Raw genomic sequence first — 26,512 nt, 5'->3', positions numbered from 1 at the left:
ACTACACTAACTTGTAGCTTTAGCTGAACACTGTGAGGAGAATGCACTACACTAACTTGTAGCTTTCGCTGAACACTGTGGGGAGGATGCACTACACTAACTTGTAGCTTTAGCTGAACACTGTTCAGAGGACGCACTACACTAACTTGTAGCTTTAGCTGAACACTGTGCAGAGGTCGCATTACACTAACTTGTAGCTTTAGCTGAACACTGTTCAGAGGACGCACTACACTAACTTGTAGCTTTAGCTGAACACTGTGCAGAGGTCGCACTACACTAACTTGTAGCTATAGCTGAACACTGTGAGGAGGACACACTACACTAACTTGTAGCTTTAGCTGAGCACTGTGAGGACGCACTACACTAACTTGTAGCTTTAGCTGAACACTGTGCAGAGGTCGCACTACACTAACTTATAACTTTAGCTGAACACTGTGAGGAGGACGCACTACACTAACTTGTAACTTTAGCTGAACACTGTGGGGAGGACGCACTACACTAACTTGTAGCTTTAACTGAACACTGTGCACTACAATAATTTATAGCTTTAGCTGAACACTGTTCAGAGGACGCACTAAACTAACTTGTAGCTTTAGCTGAACACTGTGCAGAGGTTGCACTACACTAACTTGTAGCTTTAGCTGAACACTGTGAGGAGGACGCACTACACTAACTTGTAGCTTTAGCTGAACACTGTGAGGAGGACGCACTACACTAACTTGTAGCTTTAGCTGAACACTGTGCACTACACTAACTTGTAGCTTTAGCTGAACACTGTTCAGAGGATGCACTACACTAACTTGTAGCTTTAGCTGAACACTGTACAGAGGTCGCATTACACCAACTTGTAGCTTTAGCTGAACACTGTGAAGACATACTACACTAACTTGTAGCTTTAGCTGAACACTGTGCAGAGGTCGCACTACACTAAATTGTAGCTTTAGCTGAACACTGTGAGGAGAACGCAGTACACTAACTTGTAGCTTTAGCTGAACACTGTGCACTACAATAACTTGTAGCTTTAGCTGAACACTGTTCAGAGGACGCACTAAACTAAGTTGTAGCTTTAGCTGACCACTGTGCATAGATTGCACTACACTAACTTGTAGCTTTAGCCGAACACTGTGAGGAGAATGCACTACACTAACTTGTAGCTTTAGCGGAACACTGTGCACTACAATAACTTGTAGCTTTAGCTGAACACTGTTCAGAGGACGCACTAAACTAAGTTGTAGCTTTAGCTGAACACTGTGCAGAGATTGCACTACACTAACTTGTAGCTTTAGCCGAACACTGTGAGGAGAACGCACTACAATAACTTGTAGCTTTAGCTGAACACTGTGCAGAGGTCGCACTACACTAACTTGTAGCTTTAGCTGAACACTGTGAGGAGGACGCACTACACTAACTTGTAGATTTAGCTGAACACTGTGCAGAGGTCACACTACACTAACTTGTAGATTTAGCTGAACACTGTGCAGAGGTCGCACTACACTAACTTGTAGCTTTAGCTGAACACTGTGCAGAGATCACACTCAACTAACTTGTAGCTTTAGCTGAACACTGTGCACTACAATAACTTGTTGCTTTAGCTGAACACTGTTCAGAGGATGCACTAAACTAACTTGTAGCTTTAGCTGAACACTGTTCAGAGGACACAGTAAACTAACTTGAGGCTTTAGCTGAACACTGTTCAGAGGACGCACTACACTAACTTGTAGCTTTAGCTGAACACTGTGAGGACGCACTACACTAACTTGTAGCTTTAGCTGAACACTGTGCAGAGATCACACTAAACTAACTTATAGCTTTAGCTGAACACTGTGCACTACAATAACTTGTTGCTTTAGCTGAACACTGTTCAGAGGATGCACTAAACTAACTTGTAGCTTTAGCTGAACACTGTGAGGAGGACGCACTACACGAACTTGAGGCTTTAGCTGAACACTGTTCAGAGGACACACATACTAACTTGTAGCTTTAGCTGAACACTGTGAGGACGCACTACACTAACTTGTAGCTTTAGCTGAACACTGTGCAGAGGTCGCACTACACTAACTTGTAGCTTTAGCTGAACACTGTGAGGAGAACGCACTACACTAACTTGTAGCTTTAGCTGAACATTGTGGGGAGGACGCACTACACTAACTTGTAGCCTGAGCTGAACACTGTGCACTACAATAACTTGTAGCTTTAGCTTAACACTGTTCAGAGGACGCACTAAACTAAGTTGTAGCTTTAGCTGAACACTGTGCAGAGATTGCACTACACTAACTTGTAGCTTTAGCCGAACACTGTGAGGAGAACGCACTACACTAACTTGTAGCTTTAGCTGAACACTGTGAGGACGCACTACACTAACTTGTAGCTTTAGCTGAACACTGTGCAGAGGTCGCACTACACTAACTTGTAGCTTTAGCTGAACACTGTGAGGAGAACGCACTACACTAACTTGTAGCTTTAGCTGAACACTGTGGGGAGGACGCACTACACTAACTTGTAGCCTTAGCTGAACACTGTGCACTACAATAACTTGTAGCTTTAGCTGAACACTGGGCAGAGATTGCACTACACTAACTTGTAGCTTTAGCCGAACACTGTGAGGAGAACGCACTACACTAACTTGTAGCTTTAGCTGAACACTGTGAGGAGGATGCACTACACTAACTTGTAGCTTCAGCTAAACACTGTGAGGAGGACGCACTACACTAACTTGTAGCTTTAGCTGAACACTGTTCAGAGGACGCACTACACTAACTTGTAGCTTTAGCTGAACACTGTGCAGAGATCACACTAAACTAACTTGTAGCTTTAGCTGAACACTGTGCACTACAATAACTTGTTGCTTTAGCTGAACACTGTTCAGAGGATTCACTAAACTAACTTGTAGCTTTAGCTGAACACTGTTCAGAGGACGCACTACACTAACTTGAGGCTTTAGATGAACACTGTTCAGAGGACGCACTACACTAACTTGTAGCTTTAGCTGAACACTGTGCAGAGGTCGCACTACACTAACTTGTAGCTTTAGCTGAACACTGTGAGGAGAATGCACTACACTAACTTGTAGCTTTCGCTGAACACTGTGGGGGGGACGCACTACACTAACTTGTAGCTTTAGCTGAACACTGTTCAGAGGACGCACTACACTAACTTGTAGCTTTAGCTGAACACTGTGCAGAGGTCGCACCACACTAACTTGTAGCTTTAGCTGAACACTGTTCAGAGGACGCACTACACTAACTTGTAGCTTTAGCTGAACACTGTGCAGAGGTCGCACTACACTAACTTGTAGCTTTAGCTGAACACTGTGAGGAGGACACACTACACTAACTTGTAGCTTTAGCTGAACACTGTGAGGACGCACTACACTAACTTTTAGCTTTAGCTGAACACTGTGCAGAGGTTGCACTACACTAATTTTTAACTTTAGCTGAACACTGTGAGGAGGACGCACTACACTAACTTATAGCTTTAGCTGAACACTCTGCACTACAATAACTTGTAGCTTTAGCTGAACACTGTTCAGAGGACGCACTAAACTAACTTGTAGCTTTAGCTGAACACTGCGCAGAGGTTGCAGTACACTAACTTGTATCTTTAGCTGAACACTGTGAGGAGGACGCACTACACTAACTTGTAGCTTTAGCTGAACACTGAGAGGAGGACGCACTACACTAACTTGTAGCTTTAGCTGAACACTGTGCGCTACACTAACTTGTAGCTTTAGCTGAACACTGTTCAGAGAATGCACTACACTAACTTGTAGCTTTAGCTGAACACTGTGCAGAGGTCGCACTACACTAACTTGTAGCTTTAGCTGAACACTGTGAGGAGGACGCACTACACTAACTTGTAGCTTTAGCTGAACACTGTGAGGATGCACTACATTAACTTGTAGCTTTAGCTGAACACTGTGCAGAGGTCGCACTACACTAACTTGTAGCTTTAGCTGAACACTGTGAGGAGAACGCACTACACTAACTTGTAGCTTTAGCTGAACACTGTTGGGAGTACGCACTACACTAACTTGTAGCTATAGCTGAACACTGTGCACTACAATAACTTGTAGCTTTAGCTGAACAGTGTTTAGAGGACGCACTAAACTAAGTTGTAGCTTTAGCTGAACACTGTGCAGAGATTGCACTACACTAACTTGTAGCTTTAGCCGAACACTGTGAGGAGAACCTACTACACTAACTTGTAGCTTTAGCTGAACACTGTGAGGAGGACGCACTACACTAACTTGTAGCTTTAGCAGAACACTGTGCAGAGGTCGCACTACCCTAACTTGTAGCTTTAGCTTAACACTTTGAGCAGGATGCACTACTCTAACTTGTAGCTTTAGCTGAACACTGTGAGGAGGACACACTACACTAACTTGTAGCTTTAGCTGAACACTGTGCAGAGGTCGCACTACACTAACTTGTAGCTTTAGCTGAACACTGTGCAGAGATCACACTAAACTAACTTGTAGCTTTAGCTGAACACTATGCACTACAATAACTTGTTGCTTTAGCTGAACACTGTTCAGAGGATGCACTAAACTAACTTGTAGCTTTAGCTGAACACTGTGAGGATGATGCACTACACTAACTTGAGGCTTTAGCTGAACACTGTTCAGAGGACGCACTACACTAACTTGTAGCTTTAGCTGAACACTGTGCAGAGGTCGCACTACACTAACTTGTAGCTTTAGCTGAACACTGTGCATAGATCACACTAAACTAACTTGTAGCTTTAGCTGAACATTGTGAGGAGGACGCACTCCACTAACTGTAAATAGTCTAGCTTTCTGACTGTGGTACCAATAGGATCAGAAGAACACCAGCAATTTTCTTCAGGTAGCTGTAAATACTGTAACAACACAAGCCTGCCTGTCAGTAGGAAGATAATAACAGGAATGGATCTAGATAAACTGAATACAGTGTATATATATATATATGTATATATATATATATATATATATATATATATATACAATACACTGTAAGTGCAGCTAACTGACTGACTGTCCTGCCTAATCTATCTAACTTAAATCAAATGACACTGTCTCTCTGTCTCTCAACGCCGGAACACACACTACACAGGGCCGCCGTGCAGGCGGCCTTATATAGTGCGAGGTGTGTACTAAACCCCCTGAGCCATAATTGGCCAAAGCCACCCTGGCTTTGGCCAAATACAGCTCTCACTACAGACGGCGCTGTGATTGGCCAAGCATGCGGGTCATAGTGCATGCTTGGCCAATCATCAGCCAGCAATGCTCTGCTTTGCCGCAGTGAATTATGGGCCGTAACGTGCCATACGAATTTGGTGCGAACGGTCCATATCGTTCGGAATTCGGCGCACGATCGAACAGACGATGTTCTAGTCAAACATGGCTTCAACTCGAACATGAAGCTCATCCATAGTGAGCACTATACCATATGCAGTATTTAGCCTTACCTTATGGATGTAGCTGGCAGTAAGATGGCATAGGTGGCTAGGGTTGCAGGTTGGCTTTATTGCTGAATCAAGGGTATACACCAAGAAATTAAGAGGAATATGCTGCTAGATCAAAGAGGCACTGGAGGTTCAGCACAGGAGATTTAAGTAAATAGTTTGCTCACTGGGTGTGCGGATATCCAACCAGTTTATAAATAATTAAAGACAATCTTAGAACTTTCTGAATTTAATTATTTTTACATTTTATATATATATATATATATATATATATATATATATATATATATATATATACGATCAAGGTTTATAAGAATAAATATGCCTTCACTCTGTGTGCGGAGATTCATTTAGATAGTAAAGATACCACTAGAACCACTGAAATTTTACCAGCTATAGATATGGGTTTCACTGCAGTGTGTTCATTAAACACAGGCTCCCAAAAAATAACTCTGGTTGCCTCAGTTTAGGCCACAGGACTGTTTTCAGCCTTGGGTACTAGAGTTGAATACTTTCCATGCCACTGAATAGGAACTAACACACAGTACAGGAAAGTGTAAATAAAAGTCAGAATAAACCTTAGTTCAGTTCCACCACACTGTATAAACTAACAGTTATTATTATTATTATACAGGATTAATATAGCACCAACAGTTTACGCAGCGCTTAAAATTCTTGTAAGATGCACAGACTTTGGGATGTGTTTTTCCTCACATCAGTTTATGCTTGAAGAGTATCGTTGATTCTAATCTAGGCATATATAGTACTCAAGATTAAAGCTCAAACAAAGTCTCAAACTTTTTTTTTTCTTTAAAGTCTTATACCATCTCATGTTATGATCTTTGAAGTCCACCTTTATCCCACTGAGTGACTTGAGGTCCCTGCACTAGACACCCCTCCTCCAGTAGTATAAAACTGCAATATTTTTTTTTTGTATGGCCCATCCCCATTCTCATCTGACAGTGTGGGATCCAGGCTGTGACACTAGAGCAGTGAATCACTACAGGACTATTGTGAATCCACTGGCAAGTAAGTATGTAAAGTGCGTAAAGTGAGGATAATGCTGTTTAACAGGTAAGAGGAAGGTAAAAATAAAAAAAATTCAGTGGGGGAGTGAAGTTCTACACTGGCATTGATAAGTAACGTCCATTCCCCTTATTACAGTCATACACATCTGCATTGCTAAGGAAGAAAGAGGTGTGTCTGACCAGATCTGTTACAGATTACAGAGGGGGTTATTTACTAAAGGCAAATTCACTGTGCACTACAAGTGCACTGCAACTGCACATGGAGGTGCAGTTGCTGTAGATCTGAGGGGGACATGCAAGGACAATAAAAAAATAGAATTTTTGCTTGCACATGATTGAATGATAGAAATCGGCAGAGCTTCCGCTCAGATTTACAGCGACTGTACTTCCGAGTGCATTTGGAAGTGCACTTGTAGTGCACAGAGGATTTGCCTTTTGTAAATAAACCCCAGAGTGTCCTTGACAATAATGACACCTCTTTGGTACCTATTGGATTGAACAGTTATATTTAGACACATTCCTATAACAAGAAAAACTTTGAACATAAAGATTGTTAGTATGATACCTGAGTAAAAATGTGTAACTTCGCTTAGGTTTTAAGTTATGTATCTCAATCTGTGAAGCCTCACCAGCTGCTATTCTTCCGGTTAACTGAAACCAGGATCAGGTACATAACCACAGTCTAGGATCCAGGATATTCCATAAACATAAAGGAGCTGATCTGGAGAGAGTTTGCAGACACCTTAAAGCAAGCCTTAATCTAAAAGGCAGGGTTCTGCTATATACTGTGTCCCCTCCCCAATTTTAACTAGTTGCAATATAGGTGTAAAAAGGTTGTAGTGAAACATCCTTGAATAATCCTTCCTGCAAGCTCCCAAGTCCTAGGAACACTAAGTTCTCCGAACGAGCAGGAGTATCTTTTTATGAGGTTTGGGATCCTCAGCATTCCCAGGATCTCTCTGAAAGGATCATGATAGCACCCTCACCTTGGCAACATGGGTGAAGCTGGGGATAAAATAGTATAGTAAGTGGATTTTATACTTTTTTTTGTTTTTACTGCATCAATGCATCTATTTGAGATGGGTGGCGGGTGCATTTAGTGCCTTTAAGTGCAAGACCTGCTTTATGGTGTTTGCACTTTACCTATAATGTTATATGCCAAGTGAAGTGAACAGCTTCAGATGATACACAGAGCTGAAACAAATCTCCCTACATACATTTTACATGTACAATGCTGTGAAAAAGTATTTTCCCCCTTTCTGATTTTTTTTTTTTGCATATTTGTCACACTTAAATGACTCAGATCAGCAAACAAAATGTATTATTACACAAAGATAACCTGAGTAAATACAAAATGCAGTTTTTAAATGATGATTTCATTTATTAAGGCAAAAAAGCTGTCCAAACCTGTCTGGCTTTATGTGAAAAAGTAATTGCCCCCTAAACCTAATAACTGGTTGTACCACCCTTGGCAGCAACAACTACAATCAAGCATTTGCGATAACTGGCAATGAGTCTTTCACAATGCGGAGCAATTTTGACCCACTCTTCTTTGCAGAATTGTTTTAAATCAGCCACATTGGAGGGTTTTCCAGGATCAACGGCCTGTGTAAGGTCATGATACAGCATCTTAATTGGATTTAAGTCCAGGCTTTGACTAGGCCACTCCTAAACCTAAATTTTACTTTGTTTGAACCATTTGGAGGTGGACTTGCTGTTGGGTTTTGGATCGTTGTCCTGCTGCATAACCCAAGTGCACTTGAGCTTGAGGTTACAAACTGATGGCTGGACATTCTTCTTTAGGATTTTCTGATAGAGCTCAGAATTCATGGTTCCATCAATTATGGTAAGTCGTCCAGGTCCTGAAGCTGCAAAGCAGCCCCAGACCATCACGCTACCACCACCATGTCTGACTGTTGGTATGATGTTCTTGTTATGAAATGCTGTGTTAGTTTTATGCTAGATGTAACGGGACGCACACGCTACAAAAAGTAAAATTTTTATCTCATCAGTCCACAAAATATTTGCCTAAAAGTCTTGGGTATAATCAAGATGTTTTTTGGTAAATGTGAGATGACCCTTTGTGTTCTTTTTGGTCAGCAGTGGCTTTGGCTTTGGAGCTTTCCCATGGATGCCATTTTTGCCCAGTCTCTTTCTTATTGTTGAATCATGAACACTGATCTTACCCGAGGCAAGTGAGACCTGCAGTTCTTTAGATGTTGTTCTGGGTTCTTTTTTGACCTTCTGGATGAGTCATCGTCATGCTCTTGCAGTAATTTTTGTAGGCTGGCCACTTCTGGGAAGGTTCACCACTGGTCCAAGTTATCTCCATTTGTGGACAATGGCTCTCCCCGTGGTTCACTTGAGTTCTAAAGCCTTAGAAATGGCTTTGAAACCCTTCCTAGACCTATACATGGGTGTGGCAAGTGAAATTTAACTCAGCTTTCCAAAAAATTTTGGTTAATCACAGTTCATTCATGATTCAGCATGGGAGGGGGCAATTCGTTTTTCACATAGGGCCAGGCATGTTTCAACAGCTTTTTTCCCTTAATAAATGAAATAATAATTTAAAAGCTACATCTTGGATTTACTCTGGTTATCTTTGTGTAATATTGAAATTTGTTTGATGATCTGAATCATTTAAGTGTGAGAAATATGCAAAAAAAAAAAAAATCAGGAAGGGGTAAATACTTTTTCACAGCACTGTATATCAGCTGTCTTAAGCTTTATATACTGTTTAGAAAGTGCACATCATGTTAGACTTTTCACTTCTTTATTCTGCACTGTGAGAGAATTACAGTGGGAGACAGCTGATTGGAGGAAAGGCACACCGACCCCCTCCAGATAGGCAGAGGCTTTCAGAGTTGTCCTGTGAGTAAAGTAGCTCTCTGATAATCTATTTATAGCCTCCACCCTGACACAGAATTCATCCTGGTTTTATCACATGTTTAGGAGAACTTGTCAGAAGTTATCAGGCTGATAACAGAAGAATGGTGCAGGAGAAAGACACAGGACTTAGTGCTTTGAAGAGAGATAAGAAAACACTGCAGATATATTATATGCCCAGTTCAAATTTCATGAATCTGGCTTACATCCACTTTAAGTTGGCCCTGATTGTTTACTTTAAAGGATAACTGAAGCTGAGCCCTAATTTCCCAATTTGCCCCAATTGCCCCCAATTTCCCTCCTCCCAATTCAATAGATACCCCTTTTTGGAATCCTAGATCAGACATCAGCCTCCTTCACCAGCTGTGGCCTATGTCCATTCAAGCACCTTTAGTCCTTTTTCACTTCATTGATTTGCAGATTGATGGCTTCTTTAGGACCTATACAGAAAAGGTCTGAAGCTGCTTGAGCAGCATACGGTCAGGGCAGGGCTCAAAATTTCAAGTCCTGAGCTACTAGCCAGGCCTCAAGGGTTACTTGCCACCAGTTGCCCCACCCAACCCCTACCCTGGCCCACCCCTTATCCCGCCCCTAAACCCGCCCTCATAAATTATCTCATGAAATGACATTTAAATGTTTTATGCAGAATTAAGTTATAAAAATATTACCAACTTTATCTGTGCCCACCAATGCAATCTGTGTCCACCAATGCCTGTGTCCACCAATGCAGCCTGTGTCCACCAATGCAGCCTGTGCTGCCGATGCAGCCTGTGTCCGCCAATGCAGCCTGTACCCATCAATGCAACCTGTGTCCAATAACGCAGCCTGTGCCCACCAATGCAACCTGTGCCCAGCATGCAGCCTGTGCCCACCATGCGGCCTGTGTCCAATGCCGCCTGTGCCCACAATATAGCCTGTGATCACTATGCAGCCTGTGTCCCACGCAGCCTGTGCCCACCATGAAGCATGTGTCCAATGCAGTCTGTGCCCACCATGCAGCCTGTGTCCACCATGCAGCTTGTGTCCCATGCAGCCTGTACCCACCATGCAGCCTGTGCACACCTTGCAGCCTGTGTCCAATGCAGCCTGTGCCCACCATGCCACATGTGTCCAATGCAGCCTGTGCCCACCATGCAGCCTGTGTCCAATGCAGCATGTGCCCACCATGCAGCCTGTGTCCAGTGCAGCCTGTGCCCACCATGCAGCCTGTGTCCCATGCAGCCTGTGCCCACCATGTAGCCTGTGTGCAATGCAGCCTGTGCCCACCATGCAGCCTGTGTGCAATGCAGCCTGTGTCCACCATGCAGCCTGTGTCCCATGCAGCCTGTGTCCCATGTAGCCTGTACTCACCATGCAGCCAGTACCCACCATGCAGCCTGTGCCCACCATGCAGCCTGTGTCCAATGTAGCCTGTGCCCTCCATGCAGCATGTGTCCAATGCAGCCTGTGCCCACCATGCCGCATGTGTCTAATGCAGCCTGTGCCCACCATGCAGCCTGTGTCCCATGCAGCCTGTGTCCCATGCAGCCTGTACTCACCATGCAGCCAGTACCCACCATGCAGCCTGTGCCCACCATGCAGCCTGTGTCCAATGTAGCCTGTGCCCTCCATGCAGCATGTGTCCAATTCAGCCTGTGCCCACCATGCCGCATGTGTCCAATGCAGCCTGTGCCCACCATGCAGCCTGTGCCCACCATGCAGCCTGTGTCCACTGCAGCCTGTGCCCACTATTCAGCCTGTGTCCCATGCAGCCTGTGTCCCATGCAGCCTGTGTCCCATGCAGCCTGTGCCCACCATGTAGCCTGTGTGCAATGCAGCCTGTGCCCACCATGCAGCCTGTGTGCAATGCAGCCTGTGCCCACCATGCAGCCTGTCACAGACCTAGCCAGAACAGAGGCTGTTGGAGAGGACTGTATGCAAGCCTGTTGCCTTTTGATTATGGGCCCTGGATTTTCAATGGATTCATTCTGTTGGGACACATCCTGTGAGGAGATACTGGTGTCATCAACCTGTGTTTATGTTAATTGAATGAGCTGATGACATTGTCCTCTATACAATGTAGGAGACGGGATGACTGCTATTGTGTTGATATAACTATGTGAAACTCGGTGCCCACAAGTCTGGGCGAAAGGTCATGTCTCAGTCACCTAGGCTGTATAAAGGATTAGATAATTAGCTCATGTTAATTAGGTTACATTTGTATTGTTAGAGTAATCTTCTCCTGTGTATATAAGACTGTATTCTGGTTCTGAATAAAGTCAGTTCTTGGTAGCAACAAGCAAGTGTCGCCTTGTGTTGTACTCAGAGAGGTTGGGATATCTGTATACAGACTGGGAGGAAGTGGTATATGACGGAAGCACTCAAGCGGAGTGTGGGACGTTCCGTGACATTGGTGGCAAGCAGCGGGAAAGCTTCCTGCAGTCTGGGACATCCAAACTTCCATCTGGATCCAAGGTCCAGATAGCAGGAGAGGAGAGGTACAGATACCAGCCGCCATGGATGAGGAATTCAGAAGGAGGTTGTGAGAGATGCAGATACAGCACAGAGGACCAGTATCGGAGCAGGTCCTGCTGGGATGGTGTGATTCTATTCGCTGCAAACTCTGGAAGGAAGCGCTAGCCCGTGAGCAGCGACACCAGGGAAAAGTTCTCCCCTCCATCGAGGAAAGGTACTGGTCGCAGTACGGACTGCGGGTGCGGTTTTTGGGAGAAAAACCACACAAGAAGCAGACAGCTGAATTAAGCAGGCTGGTCTGGGCAGAGATAAAGCTGGATGAGAGCTACAGAGCCCTCCGGTGGCATGTATCCCAAGCATGTCCCTGGATAGCGGATGACAGCCCAACTGAAGGCTTAAGCTACAGCGGCTTGGGACTGTTGTTTGTGAAGCTCACAGGGGACCCTAACTTTGGGAGTGATTTGGAGCGGCGGGTGGACGAAATCATGGATTTCAGAGAAGGGCTACTGAACATTTCGGAAGTGCACTGGGCACAGGAAGATTTGGAGTTTCTGGCCGTTCCGGAATGGGAGCTAGAGATCGCCTACAGACGGCTGCTAGACATTGCTCAGTGCCAGGGCTGGGCTCCCTTTGCCTGGGACTATCAGGAAATACCAGCTGACATCTCTGAAATCCTGGCTGAAGAGTCGGCAATGTGGCAGAGCAATAGTGTGCTTTGCCAACCTGCCCCCACAGCTATGGAGGTGGAGGTCTTATGGCGGATGCAGCAAGTGCTGACTGACCTTGATGATCCTGTTTCTGCATGGAATGATCTTGGATGGAGGAATGTGCCTGTCCAGCAGCATGCCAGAGAATCTGCAGTGGAAAATCTGGAGATTGCCATCCCCAAAGCTGAAGTGCTGACAACAGGGCAGAGCTCTGCTAACCTCTGCCCAGCACTGAAAACATCTTCTGGGTTCCATGGACAGGAGATGGTGAACCTCCATCCCCAGACATCAGTTGCAGAGACATGGGATTTGATAGACTTTTCTGCTGAGGAAGAACAACCTGATGAGCCTCCAGCAGAAGAGCTGCTATCAGGGCCAAAGTTCACTGTGTTCTGCCCAGCACCAACAGTGGCTTCAGCCTTCCTGAGAGAAGAGGTAGTCGGCCTTTCTCCCACAACATTGACAGGGACATGTGATTTTCTGCCAGCAGCATCTATGGAGTTAAAACAAACTTCTCCAGCTGAAGATCTGGTAACTGAACAGAGGGTCCAAGACCTCTGTCCCACACTTTTACCAATTCCAGAGACTGGGGATTTAATAGACGTTTCTGTAGAGGAGGAACCACCTGGCAAACCCCCAGCAGAAGTGCTGGCAACCGGACAGAGGGTCCAAGACCTCTGCCCCACACCTGCAGCAATTGTGGAGGCTCAGGCTGAGAAGATGGCAATCACTTCCCAGCAGCAGATACAGGGGGAGAAGGGAGAGGAGGTGTGTGTTGTCCCTCCCCAACAGTTGGCCAGGGTGGAGGAAGTGGGCTTTCCTCCCCAGCAAAGATCCGTGTACCTGGGAGACAGTACCATCGACATGTCGTCCCAGCAGCCAGATGAGGGAATGGAAAAGGAAGCAGCCGGCTCACCTCCCCAATGGCAGCTATACAGTTTGGGAGTGGAGGAAGCCAGCCTCCTGCCCCAACAGTTAGCCGGAGCAGAGGATGCGGAGTCCCCAGCAGAAGTGCTGGCAACAGGGCAGAGTGCTACCAACCTCTGCCCAGCACCGGCAACAACTACAGAGTTCCAGGGAGGCGGGGCAGTCGGCCTCCCTCTCCAACAGTTAGCCGGAACAGATGGTGTGGGGTTTCCAGCAGAAGGGCTGGCAACAGGGCCGAGGACTGCTGGACTCTGCCCTCAACTAACAGAGGATGGATTTCCTGTGAAGGTGGATGGGACTTCAGTCTCCACCTCTATACCCCAGGGATGCTGGGCAGTGGGCCCCGATCCCCAACAGCATGACAGAGTGAGCCCAGACACCCTGTCTTCTCTCCAGCAGCAGAAAGGATTCCAGGGAGAAGAGCCAGTCCAGGCCTCTCCCCAGCGGCAGATATGTTCTCTGAGAGAGGCAGAGGTTGGCTGGGTGAGTAATACTCTGTTTGGAACAATTTGTTTGGGGTACTGTGTGGGTACAGGCAGTAGAGGACTGGAACTATGGACTAACTTCGGAGTCAACCCGTCTGGGGTCTCCTCCTGTGTTAGTCTCCTGCCGAAAGGGGAGAAATGTCACAGACCTAGCCAGAACAGAGGCTGTTGGAGAGGACTGTATGCAAGCCTGTTGCCTTTTGATTATGGGCCCTGGATTTTCAATGGATTCATTCTGTTGGGACACATCCTGTGAGGAGATACTGGTGTCATCAACCTGTGTTTATGTTAATTGAATGAGCTGATGACATTGTCCTCTATACAATGTAGGAGACGGGACGACTGCTATTGTGTTGATATAACTATGTGAAACTCAGTGCCCACAAGTCTGGGCGAAAGGTCATGTCTCAGTCACCTAGGCTGTATAAAGGATTAGATAATTAGCTCATGTTAATTAGGTTACATTTGTATTGTTAGAGTAATCTTCTCCTGTGTATATAAGACTGTATTCTGGTTCTGAATAAAGTCAGTTCTTGGTAGCAACAAGCAAGTGTCGCCTTGTGTTGTGCTCAGAGAGGTTGGGATATCTGTATACAGACTGGGAGGAAGTGGTATATGACGGAAGCACTCAAGCGGAGTGTGGGACGTTCTGTGACACAGCCTGTGTGCAATGCAGCTTGTGCCCACCATGCAGCCTGTGTGCAATGCAGCTTGTGCCCACCATGCAGCCTGTGTGCAATGCAGCCTGTGTTCCATGCAGCCGGTGTCCAATGCAGCTGGTGTCCAATGCAGCCTGTGTCCAATGCAGCCTGTGTCCAATGAAACCTGTGTCCAATGCAGCCTGTGCCCACCATGCAGCCTACCTGTGTAGGGAAGTGAGGGGAGCAGCTGGCCAGATGATCAAAGCAGGGAACATCACAGCTTTCATCTCAATAGCTGTGTGCTCCCCCATCATGTGGCATCACATAAACCCTCCCCTTGTCCAGGGAACTTTGATACACGTCACCCATCCTAGGATTGGACAGGTGATCTGTCTATCAAAGTCTCGGAAAAAGAGGAGGGGCTGTATGTGACGGCGCACGGCGGGGGAACACACAGCTATTTAGATGAAAGCTGTGATGTTCCCTGCTCTGATCATCCAGCCAGCGGCTATCCTCTCTTCCCCTCTGTGATCAGCGGTGTTGCGCCCTCCCCCCCACTCCCAGGCAGCCCTTCTTGCCAGCCCTGAAAATCCATTTGCAAAATACAAGCGGACAAGTGGAATTTTTGAGGGCTGGGTAAGGAGATGAGATCTTAGCTAAGTAGAGGGTTTATCTATGAGATAGGGAGGGCAGTTAAAAAAATGTATGTAAAGGTAAAGTTGTCATGTAAAGCAGAACTATAATCACCTCTGCTCCAGCGATGTGAAGTCCATCAGCTCCCTAACTAGTTTCTTCCAGGTTTGGCTATTTCACCCATCTTTATTGGCCATCCAGAGATTTTATACCTTCCATGCCTGCAAACAGGAGTTGATTCATACAGGCACCCAGCAAATAACGGGATTGTACATATAAAATAAGAATACAAACTGGAGGTAAGAAAATTTTATTGCAGAAAATAAGTAGTATATCTATTCTGCAATAGCAAGCAACCTTCCTGTTCACACATTTTTCAAAAACAGCTATAGTATTGGTGTATTTTTCCTCAATGGTCACCAAAACTGCATTTACAAATGCATCACAATTCTGTTTTTAGAGCTTCATGATGTATAGATGTTAATGCATGTACTGTAAGTGTCAGGATCACTTAGTGCTCCTGCTCCTCATTCCAGCATCCGGGTGTTGGCTGTTCCATTCTCCCTGTCTGTGTTCACCTGCTGTGTTCACCCTGTCTGTGTTCACCTGATTGATCTGGTCAGTCACCTGATATAAGCAGACTGAACACTCTATCCCATGCTTGTGATAGAGACAGAGTTACCTGCATTGTTCCTGATCAAGCCTCCCTTTTGTCTGCCCTGCTTTGCTGTTGGATTTCCCTGTGTATGACCGTGATCGGATATTGGACTATTCCCTGAACTCAGCCTGCCTTTTACCTAGACTGTCATTGAATCGGATATTGGACTATTCCTTGAACTGAGCCTGCCTTTTACCTGGACTGTCATAGAACCACGCTATCTGTCTGCTAAACTGCAAGTAGCCATCCGTATAGATGGCGTTTATGAGAAAGAGAAGTTTGTTTCTTTGCCCCCTAGTACACTGCCCAGCATTTCTTCATTTCCAGAGCCCTCTTAGCCTCCCCAGGAGGATGAGCCCATGGAAATTGGCGCTACCCATTTATCCTCCGGGGGAAAGGCTAGAAAGAGATCTCAGGGTGCTTATATTGTGGCAACCATGGCCACTTTGTCGCTAGCTGTCCTAATAAGCTGAGAAACACCAAGAGTCTAGTGAGGGTGGGGTCTGCTTCTATAGACCATACTGTGTCTGTTTCCCTCAGAGATGGCTTATTTGTGCCTGCACAAATTAGTTCTGTCAAGTTTTCTCACCTTCTCTCTGCTTTCATTGATTCTGGTGCTGCAAGCAATTTCAATGATAGGGACCTAGCACACAGTCTAAAGATTCTGGTGACTAAGTTGCACAGATCCTTCTCAGTCCTAGCTTAGATAATCCTCCCTTGTCCATGGGTCTGGTGACCTTGTGTATGGTACAAATTACCCTGACTATTGGGGAATTTCACAGGGAGACATTCAGCTTCTATCTGATCTCTTCTCCTGCTTATTCTCTTATCTTGAGGTATCCCTGGCTTAAACCTCACAACCCACACATAGACTGCGCTGCAGAGGAGATTGGGTCCTGGTCCCAGACCTGCATCTAGAATTGCATTAAAACTGCTTACCAGTTGCCCATGTATAACTCTTGTGTGGCCAGTACCAGTCACGTGCCTTTATTACAGTCCTAGTCTGATCCTGATCATGACAACGTTTCCAAATGTGGCTACAGTTTACATAACCATGTGCCTTTATATGACTCTGTTATAATAAAAGATGCTGACAAGTCTATTGAATTCTCTACAGATCACTTCTACAGCCAATTGGCACAGCCTGAACCCTCTCCTCCTAGAAACCAAGCTTATCCTTTGTTTTGTAGCCTTGAGCCCTGTTTGGAAACTTACTCTAAGTCCTCAGATGTGATTCAGACAGTTGCTACACCTGGGGATGTGATTCAGACAGTTGCTACACCCGGCAAAGTGATTCAGACAGTTGCTACACCTGGCGATGCGGCCCAGTCAGCCACTGTATCAGCTATGCCAGTCCAGCCCATGCCCATTGAACTTCCTGCTTTTTCCTATTCTGGACTGTCTGGTGATGCGATTTAGACAGTCGCTACACCTGGCGATGTGGCCCAGTCGGCCACTGCATCAGTTATGCCAGTCAAGCCCATGCCCATTGAACTTCCTGTTTTTTCTTATTCAGGACTTTCTGGTGATGCGATTCAGACAGTCACTGCGCTTGGCGATTCAGCTTGGTTGGCCACTGCATAAATTGTGCAGGTCTGGCCCATGCCCATTGAGCCTCCTGCCTTTTTTACTACACCCATTCTGACCGGTCTAAGAGGTTCAATCCACTCTTTGGATAAACTGCCTCATTCGGCAAGGTGGGGCTTGCAACCTTTTTTTCAAAAGGGGCTGTTATAGGTGAAGCACACAGTAGCTAGCTATAGTGTTTGACCACCTGCATTGGGGTAGACGTGACATTCATGACAGTAAGTTTGATAGTTACATAGTTACATAGTAGGTGAGGTCGAGGTTCTCCAGTATATAGATTATTATAGATTATTTTACATTTTTCTACATTGAACCTCATTTGCCATATAGTTGCCCACCCCATTAATTTGTTCAGATCTTTTCCACATCCTGTGGAGAAGTTATTGCCCTGCTTAGCTTAATATTGTCCGCAAATACAGAGATTGAACTGTTTACCCCATCCTCCATGTCGTTTATGAACAAATTAGACAGGATTGGTCCCAGCACAGAACCCTGGGGGACCACACTACCCACCCCTGACCATTCCGAGTACTCCCCAATTATCACCGCCCTCTGAACTCACCCTTGTAGCCAGTTTTCAATCCACGTACTCACCCTATGGTCAATGCCAATGGACCTTTTTTTGTACAGTAAGCATTTATGGGGAACTGTGTCAAATGCTTTTGCAAAATCCAGATACACCATGTCTACGGGCCTTCCTTTATCTAGATGGCAACTCACCTCCTCATAGAAGGTTAATAGATTGGTTTGGCAAGAACGATTCTTCATGAATCCATGCTGATTACTGCTAATGATACTGTTCTCTTTACTAAAATCTTGTATATAGTCCCTTATCATCCCCTCCAAGAGTTTACATACTATTGATGTTAAGCTAACTGGTCTGTAATTGCCAGGGATGAATTTTGGGCCCTTTTTAGTCTGGGTTCACACATGTGCGATGCGAATTGAAGCTTAGGTTTCATTGGGAAGATAAAAATCAGTTGTTCAGAAGTTCCTCTGCATTTCAGCTGTGGATCAGTGAGCAGGGAGAGAGGGGGGGAGAGGGGGAGGTGTAGTAAGGAGAAAATCCATGTTCAGAACGCAATGCATCTGCGAATCAGATGCGTTCCCATAGAAGATAATGGGCTTGTAATTCACACCACAATGCCCAGAAAACGCACACGTTTTTTGTGCAATGCGCAGTGTGAATGCAACGCACATATGTGAACCAGATGCATTCATATGAATGTATTTTAAAATGTCCTGCGAATTGGATGCGGTGTAAGCCGCATCTAATTTGCATAGGTGTGAACGGGGACTTAAATATTGGTGCTACATTGGCTTTTCTCCAATCAGCTGGTACCATTCCAGTCGGTAGACTGTCAGTAAAAATTGATGAAGGCAGCACAAATGCATCTAGACCTATTTAGTGATCTCTGCATTTAGGACTGCTGATATGTACTGTATATACATGATGCAGGCCCAATATAAAGTAATGATGCATGATGAAAATGAGGTAGTGGGGTATTCATTTCCCAAATGTACCACACATAGAGGTGATTTACCGAAGGAGTACATGTTCCTTAGTTAAGTGAACTGTGTTTAGATTGGATACCCAGTCATGTGCAAAGGAATTTTAAAAAGAAATGTAATTTTTACATGAAATTAATCTTAACGTTAGTGCAACTGCACTGAGATAAGTGTTAAAACAAATACAGTAAGTGTTAAAAATGATAAGTGTTAAAATATATATTCCTTTATAAAATCCAAATATATTTCTTTAGTAAATCAACCCACTGTATTATTAGTCAATGCCACATACTGTAAGTGGAAAAATTAGCAAATAAACTTCTGTTGTAGCAAACAATTGTAAAAGATTTGCCTGTGTAGAGTGGAGGTTATTTTAGCTGTTTCCTGCCCTAAAACAAAATCAGTCATATCAATGCATATTAAAACAATTTGATGTACAGCTTAAGTAACTTCTTTTTTTTTTTAATAATTATAAATCATTGATATATTTTCTATAGTGTTGTGGATTGCAATTTAATGGATATGCCAAAACACATTTTACCTTTTGTATAACAAATTATCAAGTGCATTGAGGTTCATTAATTATGTCATCTAATTGGATTGAGGCAGGTGCAAAATACCTCAGATGAAGTGGTCACTGGCAGATAGGCCTGAGCGCAAGTTTTCTATTAGAAACCAGCATGTCTCCTGACTCCTGGAATTACTTTGTACTTATTGATTAATGGCCATAATTTATTACAGTGCAGAGGCTCTTGCATTGAGTTAAATGTGTGATTAATCAATTTTACATCAAATTATGAGCAGTTGTCACAGAAAAATACCAAGTGATTTTTCCCATGGCTTATATATGTAAGGTGCAAGTGTTTCTTTTTTTCTGCAGGTGAACTAATAACTGTCCATCATGTGTTTAATACTCATTTAGACACTGACAAATGTCAGCATTCTTGTTCTTCCACTAGCATTATAATAGATAGGCAAGTGCATTGCTTAGATCAGCCTTGAAAACTACATTGACTGCTAATAAAATTGCTGTCATTTTATGCTATAAATAGCATATATAATTTTCAAATATGAAACACATATTATAGACCCATAAGTGTCTCTATCTATCTGTCTATCTATCTTGTTAATTCCATATAGCTTAATTCCTTATGTTAGAGTAATTTGAGGAAGTCTGATTTGACTGATGCACAGTCAGAATTAGCTCACAGAAATGAGACTACTGTCTGGGTTTCTGCATGCATTGTTGCTAAAACACAGCTGGAACAAAAAGTGTTTCCCATGCTGCATCAGCCATCTGACTAGTAGTCTCAAGACTGCTCTGTTTGGCTTGAATCAAGAGGGTTGCTGTACTACCAGGGCAACTGGACAATGGCTAGTAACTATAGAGAGTGATGGTGAATACTAATTTATAGGGTATCTAAACGCTAAACCCCAATAAAATGTAATATATTGCAATTTACCAGCTCTTAGATGTAGTAGCGGTAACAGTTTATTTTCAAGTTTCTTTCTTCTTTTTTTTTTTCCTGGTGATTTTGCCAGTAGCACACTTCCGGCCCTAGGATAACAAGATAGCTGAGGGCAATCTATGATATAAGACAGCGCAAGCTAAAGTTAGCAGTTCAAAAGATCACTGGCAAGATCAAACAGATATAACAAAACTCTTTAAATGGCTTGTTTAACGGGCTAAATAAGAGACATGTATTGTTAGGGTTTACAACCCCTTCAATTAGTATCTCTGGAAATATGCTAACTTTAGCATGAAGGCCTAACAGGGTACTTAGTGTTTCACTTCCCACTGATTAGGTAGCAGCCGTGGTACATGGATAATTTAGGATTTGGCCAAGAAAAATGCAATACTTACTTATTTAGACAAACATAAGGTTAGATTTCAATGAATCCTTTCAAAGTGGACTGCTAGTGAGGTTAGTGTACAGACTTTAAACTGCAAATTGCCAGATTCTTCTAAACAGTGAATGTTTCTTCATGCAAGCAGATCAGTTTAAGTCATTGAAACAAACCTGTGAAGAAATTATCATGGAGGTTGATCTCCTGCTGAAAAAGCTAGTTACTGGGTTGTTATGCTGACCCACTGGTTTTCATACTTTCTGCACCACTAGCACACAGTTAAACAGGAGTTACGCCCCCCCCCCCCAAGAAAAAATTTAAAGTCAGCAGATATAAATACTGTTGCTGCTGTCTTTTAATATTAGGACACTTACCTGTCCAGGGTTCCCACGATGTCGGCACCCCAGTCAAATTTCATATTGGCTCTCGGGTGCTGCCGCCGCCATTCATGGTAAGGGAAACCATCAGTGAAGCCTTTCGGCTTCACAGCCACTTCCCTACTGTGCATTCGTGAAGCGCACTGAGCTTTCTAACTGGCCCGGCGGCAGAGGAAGGAGGAGGGACAGGGCTGTGGCGCAGTCTCCCGGAAGTGGGGAACATTACCTGTCAAAAACAGGTACCTGTTCCCCCCCAAATGTGGCACCGAAAAGGGGGGGGGGGGGAGTAGATAAGCAGAGGTTCCACTTTTGGGTAGAACTCCACTTTAAGGAAAGTCTAAATAAAAGTCAGAATTAACCGCATACCTAATCAGGACAGCCAAGTAGTTAGCATTGTCAGAAGGAAAAGTCAGCAATGGCAGTGCCTATGTTTCTCTTAAGACCCGCCTGGGTGCCTCCACCCAGATATAGCTTCTTCTACTCTGAAACCAGAAACAAGGTATTATAGATGAGAATAATATACTACACAATCAGAATAATATACTACAGAAAATCAGATAAGAGCTTGATCACATTATCCTGAACAATAAATACTTTAAACAGTAATATCATCAGTACATCTAACAGTACATCTAATAAACAGCTGGCAGCTAACAGTAACCTGTGAATAAATAAGTGCAACGCTAAAAAGCAAATTTGCATGAATAAATTATATAAATGTGACTTAAACATAAATATATCAAATAAACAGAGGTTCATACATGGTGAAATGTGAATCAAACAAGGAAAAAGTGAAACTTCTGAAAAAAATGCAGGTATGGTGAAAAATGTGCTAGTTTGGTAACTATACCATAAATAAGGTGAAAGATAGAAATTAGAGTGTTAATATTGAACAGAAACACATCAAATAAACAAGGATTAACACATAATGAATGCGAGTCCAAACTCAGAAAAAATGAGAATAATTTCTGATGATTAAGTCCCTGTGACAAAACATGTTGGGGCGTGGTATGCTGTGACGGAGAGCGCCACACTAGGAAGTGGGGAAGCGGTTCCAAGGGGCAGGTGAGAATGTCATTAAAGAGTGCACTCCTTGGGTCCGCCGTGACCACCATACGCTGTTTTTTTCGTTTGGAGTTGTTGTTGTGACAATTTGCTGTGCTGTGTTTCTCTGCCTGATGTGATTTTTTTTTAAGATGTGAGTTTAATGGTGGAGGAGAATGTTATTTAAAATAAATTTAATTATGGTATTACACTATTGGATCACTTCTTTTTTACATGTGGAGAGAGCACTTTATTGAAAACTCTGGATGTTTAACGTTGGACCACTGGAGGTCATTATTTTACCCTCTTCTGTGTGGGTTAAAGCCATTTAGCCAAACACGAGAGTGTGAGGCAATAGGAGCTGGTGAGTTGATCCGCCTAAGCGGAGTGGAATCACAGTCACAGAGGTGTGGTGGAAGATTGTTTTATTAAAGATTTTCATTATATCACCTCACGGAGCAACATCAAAAGGAATGTACATATAAACATGTATATCACCATTTGTTTATCACCAACTTTTGGACTTTTCACATTTTTTGGTTGTTTATCTAAAGATTTTTCACATCATTTATTGTTTTTTCAGATCACCTATTCACATAATTGATCTCACATTTTTTTCAGGACACGGTTTATATTATCTGGTGTACTGTATTGTGGATTTTTCATTATTTTAACATTTATAATTTATAGTATCTTTACTGTTCACTATTGGTAGGGGCTAAGTTTATGGTGAATCAAATTTTTGTTCACATAGGCACCCAGACTAGCTTAGATTAGGTAGGGAGCCCACCCCAGACAGTCCGCCACCAGCACCCCAGTATTTAAGAAGACCCAGGGCTGTCCAAATCTCATTAACCAGCTTTGTTTTCACATCCATCTTCTCACCAAGTTTCAACTTGGCAGAGGCCATCATGGCTTCCTTGACTGTTAAATGTGGTAATAACATGCCATACTATATACTATATATATACTATATATATACTATATAACAGGACATCCACCTGAATGCCCATAGGTCCCTCAAATGCAGGGCCCATAGTCAGTAGGCAAGAGGTACCATGCAGTCCCCTTCAAAAGCCCCTTCAAAAGCCCTCACTTGGGTCTGTCACGGACAGGTTTTCTTAAATATCAGTTGTGTTTGCAGAACAATTTAGGGGCTGTTATTCCTTAGCTGACATGCTGAGCCATTTGTAGATTTGTCAAACAAAATAACAGAAAAGTCTATTGCTTTGCAAGTGATTTATGCAACAGGAGAGTTACCTGCACTTTACACAATTCACAAAGTATCCCTCTATGGTTCAAAGGGTATTTCTTCCTTCACAATGTTCAGTTTCTCAAGTTGACTGTACTTGTGCATCCACCAGCTCAGCACACCCAGGGGGACTCTTTCCACACAATAACATCCCCTGGCTGGTCCCAGGTAGCGCCAAGACCCTCACACTGCCATTAGCACTAAAGCTTACTATACATGGTTCACCAAACCCATCCCCCCCATCCACACATTCAATGTGGGGGGGGGGATCCTGCCCTCACCAGTGTCATTGTATTTTGACAAAGCGACTGCTCCACCATCACCTCCACACTGATCAGTGCTGCAAACTCTTTACTGTGCTAATCGAGCGAAAATTTACAAACAAGCAGGTTCATGAGAATTTGAACGATAGATTGACTTTTCATGAGCAGAATTGGCAATACCTGGATCAAAATCCAGCCAGTTCCTGCTGAACCGGTCAAATTTAAAACAATATATGAAATGTATAAATATGACCCTACACTATTCCCTATCAAATACCCATTACCACAGTGCTTCAAAAATCTCAACGTAGAGCAGCTGCCAACTAATACGTATAATCACACCACAAAAAAAAAAAAAATTATATATATATATATATAGATATATATAGTAAAGTGCTCCAATATCTAAATTATACACAAAAACATATAGTGCATATAGCAAAAACTTGTCTTTTTATATATATATATATATATATATATATATATATATATATATATATATAAATTGCTATATAGTGTGTATATATAGCAAAAACATGTGTGTTGACATAATGTATATGCAAATACATGCACATGAATAAAAATAAATCTCACTTGGATGAAAAAAAAAGTATTTCAGATGCATATAAAGTATCCAACTGTTTCCAAAATAATATGTGACAAGTTCACAAAACAAAGCAATACAATGTATAATCACATGCTCAGCAAAAAGAGTCTTCACCTTGCCTGAACACGTGATTATACAGTTTAGTGGATTGTTTTGTGAGCAAGTCACATAATATTTTGGAAACAGACACTCATAATTAATTTTTATATATATATATATATATATATATATATATATATATATATATATATATTATACATACCGTATTTTTTTGGACCATAAGATGCACTTTTTTCCCCCAAAAATATGGCAGAAAATGTCTCTGCATCTTATGGTCCGAATGTACATCAGGCACTGCCCCCCCCCGCCGACGCCGGCACTGCCCCCCGCCGCTGCCGGCAACGCCCCCCACCGCCGATGCCACGTTAGTACTGAAAGAGAGGCAGGAGAGCGGAGGAAAGACATCCCAAGCCCGCGCGAGCACCGGCCGATCTCCCGGCTTGTCGAAATAGAAGACAGAGCAGCCCGAGCGATGGCACAGGTCAGGCTGCAATAATGGCACAGGTCGGGCTGCAATAATGGCACAGGTCGGGCTGCAATAATGGCACAGGTCGGGCTGCAATAATGGCACAGGTCGGGCTGCAATAATGGCACAGGTCGGGCTGCAATAATGGCACAGGTCGGGCTGCAATAATGGCACAGGTCAGGCTGCAGTAATGGCACAGGTCAGGCTGCAGTAATGGCACAGGTCAGGCTGCAGTAATGGCACAGGTCAGGCTGCAGTAATGGCACAGGTCAGGCTGCAGTAATGGCAATGGTCAGGCTGCATTTTATTGGCACTGGTAAGTCTGCATTTTATTGGCACTGGTAAGTCTGCATTTTATTGGCACTGGTAAGTCTGCATTTCTTTGGTACAGGTCAGGCTGCATTTCATGGGCACTGGTAAATATTTTGGTACACCATTTGGTTCAGAATATTTTTTTTGTTTTCCTCCTCTAAAACCTAAGGGTGTCTTATGGTCAGGTGCGTCTTATGGAGCAAAAAATACGATATATACAGTATCAAACCATATTTGGCTAGCTTCAGGGATCTATTTATAAAACGTTCATTGGACATATATCATAAGCATTAATTCCAGTTGTACAAATTTTCCCTGTATTTTCTTTAATACTATGACTTCCTATAATTTTCTGGTCCATGTAATGCCCTAAATGTGCTATATTATCTGATTGAGGTATTCAGACAAATATACAGCATTTTCATTACTAGAAGGAGATGAAAATCATAGGAAATCTTAGTAGTAGAGAAAATAGGGGGAAATTGTGTACAGCCTGGATGAAAGCTTGTAACATTTTTCCAACAAATGTTTTATACATAAACCCCTAGGATGTATATTTGATGAAAAGCAAACATAATTTATCAGTCACAAATACCCAAGCTGGACATCCCAAACTTTGATTTTCATTTCATTGGGGTCTCATTTTAGCATGGTAAAGTTTATTAATTGGAGAGGTCTATGGAAGTTGTTGGACTTTATTACTGGAGATGGGATGGAAATCCAGTGGAAACATTTGGATTAGGGGCTGCTCATATGGAATAAGAGGGACCTTGCAATGCCCTACTGAATAGCTGCTGTGTTGCCACACCTGCCACACTATAGTAGCTTTCAGCTATGCAGTAAAGAGGAGCAGAAAGAAACAAAACCAAAAGGCTAGAGTTTATATATTTCAATATGTGCATACTTACTTGATATTTTCAACATTTCTTTTTGAACAACAGATACATAATCTTCAGGTCTGAAGCTCTGAACAAGTTTCTGTTAGCTTAAATTACATAATTCCTGGAAAATGACATGTAAATTCTCCTCAAGCCAGTTAATCACCATTTTTACCTTCTTCCTTACAGTATAAAAAAAAACATTTTAGGGTTCAGAAAAGCAATGCAACACATTCACTTTTTAAATGGACAGTCACATTATAGCAAAATGTCAAAAGCATATAGAAAAATAATCATTGTTAGTTCAGTCTTGTATTATTTATATAAATATTACTTATTGCTCCAAACTGCATATTCTGTTTGGTCAACGCGATTTCTTGAACTAAAGTTTATACATAAAGTTACAAATAAAAAAACATATTTTCTATAGCTAAAAAATCAGATTTGA

General features: G+C 43.2%; 1 long non-coding RNA gene across 2 annotated transcripts in view; it reads right to left on the bottom strand.

Moving 5' to 3' along the window:
* Window positions 1-26,238, bottom strand: part of LOC141141436 (uncharacterized) — a 95,625-nt gene extending 69,387 nt beyond the window's left edge. The window contains exons 1-3 of one of the 2 annotated variants that reach the window (XR_012244077.1): window positions 26,095-26,238; window positions 21,549-21,664; window positions 20,421-20,543 (exon numbers count right to left, since the gene is read on the bottom strand). This is a non-coding gene — a long non-coding RNA (uncharacterized lncRNA). The remainder of the gene's footprint in view (window positions 1-20,420; window positions 20,544-21,548; window positions 21,665-26,094) is intronic. The other variant, XR_012244078.1, reaches the window with a different exon arrangement.
* Window positions 26,239-26,512: the final 274 nt, after the last annotated feature.

The sequence above is a fragment of the Aquarana catesbeiana genome, linkage group LG04 (assembly GCF_042186555.1).
Source record: "Aquarana catesbeiana isolate 2022-GZ linkage group LG04, ASM4218655v1, whole genome shotgun sequence".
NCBI lineage: Eukaryota > Metazoa > Chordata > Amphibia > Anura > Ranidae > Aquarana > Aquarana catesbeiana.
This window is presented reverse-complemented; position numbering and strand designations above follow the sequence as displayed.